The sequence below is a fragment of the Nerophis ophidion genome, linkage group LG06 (assembly GCF_033978795.1).
Source record: "Nerophis ophidion isolate RoL-2023_Sa linkage group LG06, RoL_Noph_v1.0, whole genome shotgun sequence".
In the NCBI taxonomy this organism is placed as follows: Eukaryota; Metazoa; Chordata; class Actinopteri; order Syngnathiformes; family Syngnathidae; genus Nerophis; species Nerophis ophidion.
In genome coordinates, this window is record NC_084616.1 from 323,653 (window position 1) to 333,482 (window position 9,830).

Below are 9,830 nucleotides of genomic sequence, written 5' to 3' on the forward strand. Positions count from 1 at the left end.
TCTCCTAGAACTATACATGACTATATATGTTCTCCTAGAACTATACATGACTATATACTATGTTCTCCATGAACTATACATGACTATATATGTTCTCCTAGAACTATACATGACTATATATATGTTCTCCATGAACTATACATGACTATATACTATGTTCTCCTAGAACTATACATGACTATATACTATGTTCTCCTAGACTATACATGACTATATATGTTCTCCATGAACTATACATGACTATATACTATGTTCTCCATGAACTATACATGACTATATATGTTCTCCTAGGACTATACATGACTATATACTATGTTCTCCTAGAACTATACATGACTATATATGTTCTCCTAGAACTATACATGACTATATACTATGTTCTCCTACAACTATACATGACTATATATGTTCTCCTAGAACTATACATGACTATATATGTTCTCCTAGAACTATACATGACTATATACTATGTTCTCCTACAACTATAAATGACTATATATGTTCTCCTAGACCTATACATGACTATATACTATGTTCTCCTAGAACTATACATGACTATATATGTTCTCCTAGAACTATACATGACTATATACTATGTTCTCCATGAACTATACATGACTATATATGTTCTCCTAGACTTATACATGACTATATACTATGTTCTCCATGAACTATACATGACTGTATATGTTCTCCTAGAGCTATACATGACTATATACTATGTTCCCCATGAACTATACATGACTATATACTATGTTCTCCTAGAACTATACATGACTATATACTATGTTCTCCTAGAACTATACATGACTATATACTATGTTCTCCTAGAACTATACATGACTATATATGTTCTCCTAGAACTATACATGACTATATACTATGTTCTCCATGAACTATATATGTTCTCCTAGAACTATACATGACTATATATGTTCTCCTAGAACTATACATGACTATATACTATGTTCTCCTAGAACTATACATGACTATATATGTTCTCCTAGAACTATACATGACTATATACTATGTTCTCCATGAACTATATATGTTCTCCTAGAACTATACATGACTATATATGTTCTCCTAGAACTATACATGACTATATATGTTCTCCTAGAACTATACATGACTATATACTATGTTGTCCTAGAACTATACATGACTATATATGTTCTCCTAGAACTATACATGACTATATACTATGTTGTCCTAGAACTATACATGACTATATACTATGTTCTCCTTGAACTATACATGACTATATATGTTCTCCTAGAACTATACATGACTATATACTATGTTCTCCATGAACTATACATGACTATATATGTTCTCCTAGAACTATACATGACTATATACTATGTTCTCCTAGAACTATACATGACTATATATGTTCTCCATGAACTATACATGACTATATATGTTCTCCATGAACTATACATGACTATATATGTTCTCCTAGGACTATACATGACTATATACTATGTTCTCCTAGAACTATACATGACTATATATGTTCTCCTAGAACTATACATGACTATATACTATGTTCTCCTAGCACTATACATGACTATATATGTTCTCCTAGAACTATACATGACTATATACTATGTTCTCCTAGAACTATACATGACTATATATGTTCTCCTAGAACTATACATGACTATATACTATGTTCTCCATGAACTATACACGACTATATATGTTCTCCTAGAACTATACATGACTATATACTATGTTCTCCTAGAACTATACATGACTATATATGTTCTCCTAGAACTATACATGACTATATATGTTCTCCTAGAACTATACATGACTATATACTATGTTCTCCATGAACTATACATGACTATATATGTTCTCCTACAACAATGCATGACTATATACTATGTTCTCCATGAACTATACATGACTATATATGTTCTCCTAGGACTATACATGACTATATACTATGTTCTCCTAGAACTATACATGACTATATATGTTCTCCTAGAACTATACATGACTATATATGTTCTCCTAGAACTATACATGACTATATACTATGTTCTCCTAGTACTATACATGACTATATATGTTCTCCTGGTACTATACATGACTATATATGTTCTCCTAGAACTATACATGACTATATACTATGTTCTCCATGAACTATACATGACTATATATGTTCTCCTACAACTATACATGACTATATACTATGTTCTCCATGAACTATACATGACTATATATGTTCTCCTAGGACTATACATGACTATATACTATGTTCTCCTAGAACTATACATGACTATATATGTTCGCCTAGAACTATACATGACTATATACTATGTTCTCCTAGAACTATACATGACTATATACTATGTTGTCCTAGAACTATACATGACTATATATGTTCTCCTAGAACTATACATGACTATATACTATGTTCTCCTAGAACTATACATGACTATATACTATGTTCTCCTAGAACTATACATGACTATATACTATGTTCTCCTAGAACTATACATGACTATATACTATGTTCTCCTAGAACTATACATGACTATATACTATGTTCTCCTAGAACTATACATGACTATATACTATGTTCTCCTAGAACTATACATGACTATATACTATGTTCCCCTTGGAATTCTACAGGTGCTTTCCAAATTATTAGAATATCATGAAAAAGTTGATTTATTTCAGTAATTATATTCAGAAGGTGAAACTTACATATTATATCAATTCATTACACACATAGTGATATATTTGAAATGTTTATTTCTTTAAATGTTGATGATTAGTACTGACAATTACTGAAAATCCCAAATTCAGTATCTCAGAAAATTAGTTAGACTAGTACCAAAAAATATTTTTTAGAAATGTGGGCCAACTGAAAAGTATGAACATGGAAAGTTTCAGCATGTACGGCAATCAATATTTAGTTGCAGCTCCTTTTGCCTGAATTGCTGCAGCAATACGGCGTGGCATAAAGTCGACCAGTCTGTTGCACCCTCAGGTGTTATGAGAGCCCAGCTTGCTTTAATAGTGGCCTTCAGCTCTTCAGAATTGTTGGGTCTGGCATCTGGCATCTCGCACAATACCCCATAGCTTTTCTATGGGGTTAAGGTCAGGTGAGTTTCCAGGCCAATCAAGAACAGGGATACCATGGTCCTTAAACCAGGTACTGGTGGATTTGGTACTGTGTGCAGGTGCCAAGTCATGTTGGAAAATGAAATCTTCACAGGCAGCATAAAGGGTTCTAAAACTTCCTGGTAGACTGCTGCCTTGACCCTAGACCTCAGGAAACACGGTGGAACAACACCAGCAGATGACATGGCACCCCAGACCATTACCCATTGTGGAAATCTGACACTGGACTTCAAGCAACGTGGATTCTGTGCCTCTCCTATCTTCCTCCAGACTCTGGGACCTTAATTTCCAAAGGAGATACAAAATGGACTTTCATCTGAAAACATAACTTTGGACCACTCAGCAGCAGTCCAGTCCTTTTTGTCTTGAGCCCAGGCGAGACGCTTTTGACGTTGTCTCTTATTCAAGAGTGGCTTTACACTAGGAATGCGACAGCTGAAGCCCATATCTTGCATACGTCGGTGCGTGGTGGTTCTTGAAGCACTGACTCCAGCTGCAGTCCACTCTTTGTGGATCTCCCCCACATTTTTGAATCGGTTTTGTTTGACAATCCTCTTGCTTGTACACTTTTTTCTACCACATCTTTGTCTTCCCTTGGCCTCTCTATTAATGTGCTTGGACACAGAGCTCTGGGAACATCCAACCTCTTTGGCAATGACCTTTTATGTCTTGCCCTCCTTCTTTAAAGTATCAATGGTCATCTTTTGGACAGTTGTCAAGTCAGCAGTCTTCCCCAGGATTGTGTGTCATACAGAATCAAAACGAGAGACCATTTAAAGGCTTTTCCAGGTGTTTTGAGTTAGTTAGCTAATTAGAGTGTGGCACCAGGTGTCTTCAATATCTGACCTTTGCAACATATTCTCATTTTCTGAGATGTTGAATTTAGGTTTTTTTTTAGTTGTCAGCTATAATTATCTCCTTTTTGGCAAAAAAAACACTTGAAATGTATCAGTCTGTTTGGAATGAATGTATACATTCTACAAGTTTGACTTTCTTAATGAAATAAATCAACTTTTTCATGATATTCTAATAATATGACCAGCACCTGTACATGACTATATATATATTACATGGCATCGTACATCACAATGTACACAAACGTGGAGGTGTGCATGGTACACAAACATTGAGGTGTGCATCGTACACAAACATGGAGGTGTGCATGGTACATCACAATGTACACAAACATGGAGGTGTGCATGGTACACAAACATGGACGTGTGCATGGTACACAAACATGGAGGTGTGCATGGTACATCACAATGTACACAAACATGGAGGTGTCCATGGTACATCACAATGTACACAAACATGGAGGTGAGCATTGTACATCACAATGTACACAAACATGGAGGTGAGCATTGTACATCACAATGTACACAAACATGGAGGTGTGCATGGTACACAAACATGGAGCTGTGCATCGTACACAAACATGGAAGTGTGCATGGTACACAAACATGGAGGTGTGCATGGTACATCACAATGTACACAAACATGGAGGTGTGCATGGTACATCACAATGTACACAAACATGGAGGTGTGCATTGTACATCACAATGTACACAAACATGGAGGTGTGCATCGTACATCACAATGTACACAAACATGGAGGTGTGCATCGTACACAAACATGGAGGTGTGCATGGTACATCACAATTTACACAAACATGGAGGTGTGCATCGTACACAAACATGGAAGTGTGCATGGTACACAAACATGGAGGTGTGCATCGTACACAAACATGGAGGTGTGCATGGTACATCACAATGTACACAAACATGGAGGTGTGCATGGTACATCACAATGTACACAAACATGGAGGTGTGCATGGTACACAAACATGGAGGTGTGCATCGTACACAAACATGGAGGTGTGCATGGTACATCACAATGTACACAAACATGGAGGTGTGCATGGTACATCACAATGTACACAAACATGGAGGTGTGCATGGTACATCACAATGTACACAAACATGGAGGTGTGCATGGTACATCACAATGTACACAAACATGGAGGTGTGCATGGTACATCACAATGTACACAAACATGGAGGTGTGCATGGTACATCACAATGTACACAAACATGGAGGTGTGCATGGTACATCACAATGTACACAAACATGGAGGTGTGCATGGTACATCACAATGTACACAAACATGGAGGTGTGCATGGTACATCACAATGTACACAAACGTGGAGGTGAGCATGGTACATCACAATGTACACAAACATGGAGGTGTGCATGGTACATCACAATGTACACAAACATGGAGGTGTGCATGGTACATCACAATGTACACAAACATGGAGGTGTACATGGTACATCACAATGTACACAAACATGGAGGTGTGCATGGTACATCACAATGTACACAAACATGGAGGTGTACATGGTACATCACAATGTACACAAACATGGAGGTGTGCATGGTACATCACAATGTACACAAACATGGAGGTGTGCATGGTACATCACAATGTACACAAACATGGAGGTGTGCATGGTACATCACAATGTACACAAACATGGAGGTGTGCATGGTACATCACAATGTACACAAACATGGAGGTGTGCATGGTACATCACAATGTACACAAACATGGAGGTGTGCATGGTACATCACAATGTACACAAACATGGAGGTGTGCATGGTACATCACAATGTACACAAACATGGAGGTGAGCATTGTACATCACAATGTACACAAACATGGAGGTGTGCATGGTACACAAACATGGAGGTGTGCATGGTACATCACAATGTACACAAACATGGAGGTGTGCATGGTACATCACAATGTACACAAACATGGAGGTGTGCATCGTACACAAACATGGAGGTGTACATCGTACACAAACATGGACGTGTGCATGGTACACAAACATGGAGGTGTGCATGGTACATCACAATGTACACAAACATGGAGGCGTGCATCGTAAACAAACATGGACGTGTGCATGGTACACAAACATGGAGGTGTGCATGGTACATCACAATGTACACAAACATGGAGGCGTGCATCGTACACAAACATGGAGGTGAGCATTGTACATCACAATGTACACAAACATGGAGAATTGAAGGCAAGAGCAGTTCTTGGCAGCAGAAACCAACGACCACATTTGTCATTTTGGAACAAATCTTTTCTGACTGCTGCTTATCCCCCCCCCCCCCCTTTTTGTTTTTGCAAAAGCAAGGCAGGTGTGTTGAAATAAAACAACAACTGTTGTGTTTGCTTCTGAGCTGGTTGGTCCACAAAGTCTTTGTGTCCACAGAGATGATTTTTTTACTGTACATAAATACAATACTTGTGACCTTGTTTTGGACATTGGAGAGACAGTGTGGAAATATTTATTGCTCTGAACATATAAAACATCTGTTCGTGTTGATGGAATGTAGTTTTTGTGTTATTTTGGAATGATTGTAGAAACCAAAGTAGACTGAGAGAGTTTACAAAAACATCCGAGACTTTTCTATACTTCCAACGCTCTCCTGCAAAGAAGAAAAAGCAGTAAAAAATAGATAAAAATATGTACAAAGTATGGTGTTTATCGAAACAACTGAAATCCCTTCCATAGGACAACAATATATTGATGTTTTCATTCTATTATTTACCAAGATTTTATTCATTTGAAATCATTCATCCAATGGGAGAAGGGGGCGTCTTCCACTTCCGCGTCTACTTCAACATGGAGATCCGTGATTGGACGAAAGAAGGCACTGCTGTAAAGACAGGAGTGCTGATTGGTCGGGGGGATTTGAGGTCGCCATTTCCCGGTTTAACATGTTAATATTTATTTATAATATTAATATTGATATTATTAATATATTTTGACGATCGCTATTCGTTCTGTTCGGTAAGGTAAATGCCGTTTCTGCATTCGGATGTCCTTGGTTGAGCACGTCGGCACATGATTGGCCAAATGTTGACTTTGCGTAAGAAGCGCCGCGCTGATTGGTTGAAGCGTCGGACAACGTTGGCTACGCCGGTACTGCGCTTTTGCCTTAAACAGGATTATTTGGGAGGATGTCAAATATATATTCACATAATTATATTACACTCTAAATAATCATGAATACCAAATATATTTACATAATTATATTACACTCCAAATAATGTGAGGACCATCAAATGAATGATAAACCGGGATGCAAAAGAGACGTTGTCGGCAGGATTCGAACCTGCGCGGGGAGACCCCAATGGATCACTAGCCATATGTCTTCTAGTCCATCGCCTTAACCACTCGGCCACGACAACATGACGTTTACCGGCTAATATTGTTTATATGTACTCTGACACAATACACACGACAAATGAAGGACTGGAAAGATAAAAGATATATATTTTCTTTCACGTATCAATTTTTGTAGTTCAACCGAAAGTTGTTTTTGTTTGTGAGTCCCGGAAATCAACCGCCGAAACCGGAAGAAAACGAAGAAGAAATGTGCTGATTTTTTTTTATTTTATTTTAGTTCAACAGTCAACAACAAGGAAAAAAAAACAAAAGCAAATACAGATAGAGTACTAAATATGAATAAATAATATCAATAATACAAATATATAAAAGACAAAAAGGGCTACCTGAATCACTTTAAATGTATTTAATCATTCTCCAATATTTGATTGATAATTGGTAGGCCTTACTTTCATAAATCGATATTTATGTAAAAAAATGTTTCGCCTGGCGCATAATAATGTTGACAAACATTTCTATGTTATAGTCTTTTATAAAAATACCAAATGTGATCTCTTCCACAGTGAATGGTGGATATCTCCACATTACACACACCCTCCTTTCTCTCTCATCTCCTCCACACACACACACATGTGCACTCTCACATTCTGCACACACACACACATGTACACACTCTCACACACACTTGTATACTCTCACATTCCACACACACGTATACACGCTCTCTATCACACACACACACACACATGTACACACTCACACACACGTACACGCTCTCTATCACACACACACACACATGTACACACTTACACACACACGTGTACACACTCTCACACACATGTGCACTCTCACATTCCACACACACATGTACACACTCACACACACACATGTACACTCTCACATTCCACACATACAGGTACACACTCACACACACACACACACATGTACACTCTCACATTCCACACACACAGGTACATACTCACACACACACGTGTGCACTCTCACACACACACACATGTACACTCTCACATTCCACACACACATGTACACACTCACACACACGTACACTCTCACATTCCACACACACACACATGTGCACTCTCACATTCTACACGTACACACACACACTCACACACACACTTGTATACTCTCACATTCCACACACACATGTACACACTCGCACACACACGTACACGCTCTCTCTCACACACACACGTGTACACTCTCACATTCCACACACACATGTACACACTCACACACACACATGTACACTCTCACATTCCACACACACAGGTACATACTCACACACACACATACATGTACACACTCACACACACACATGTACACTCTCACATTCCACACACACAGGTACATACTCACACACACACATACATGTACACTCTCACACACACACATGTACACTCTCACATTCCACACACACATGTACACACTCACACACACACATGTACACTCTCACATTCCACACATACAGGTACACACTCACACACACACATGTGCACTCTCACATTCCACACACACATATACACACTCACACACACACACGTACACTCTCACATTCCACACACTCAGGTACATACTCTCACACACACACGTGTACACTCTCACATTCCACACACACATGTACACACTCACACACACACATGTACACTCTCACATTCCACACACACATGTACACACTCACACACACACGTGTACACTCTCACATTCCACACACACAGGTACATACTCACACACACACATACATGTACACACTCACACACACATTTGTATACTCTCACATTCCACACACACATGTACACACTCACACACACACGTACACGCTCTCTATCACACACACACACATGTAGACACTCACACGCTCTCTCTCACACACACTTTTACACACTCTCTCACACACACACATGTACACTCTCACACACACACATGTACACTCTCACATTCCACACACACATGTACACACTGACACACACACACACACACACACACACATGTACACTCACACACACACGTGTACACTCTCACGTTCCACACACACATGTACACACTCACACACACACCTACACTCTCACATTCCACACACACACACATGTGCACTCTCACATTCTACACGTACACACACACACACACACACACATGCACACACTCACACACACACTTGTATACTCTCACATTCCACACACACACATGTACACACTCACACACACACGTACACGCTCTCTATCAATAAATTGTGCAGACAAGGTAGTTTAAAGGCCATTTTAGGGATGGAGAAAACAATAAAGAATGTAGCAAGGCTTTAATCTTAAAATGACAGGTTTAATACTTAAATTATAGGTTTTATTTGATATATTTTATCATATATTTTTTCTCTCCCCTTTTGTTATGTGTGGTTTTGTGTAAATACATATTTGATATGTTTATATAGCAACATAGTCTGCGATCTAAGTGCTCGCGTTGA

At 38.5% G+C, this 9,830-nt stretch overlaps 1 non-coding gene across 1 annotated transcript; it reads right to left on the reverse strand.

Moving 5' to 3' along the window:
* Nucleotides 1-7,316: 7,316 nt before the first annotated feature.
* On the reverse strand, nucleotides 7,317-7,413 carry trnas-aga (transfer RNA serine (anticodon AGA)). The gene is given in 2 exon segments: nucleotides 7,317-7,361; nucleotides 7,377-7,413. It is a non-coding gene; the product is annotated as a tRNA-Ser (tRNA).
* Between the last annotated feature and the right edge of the window lie 2,417 nt (nucleotides 7,414-9,830).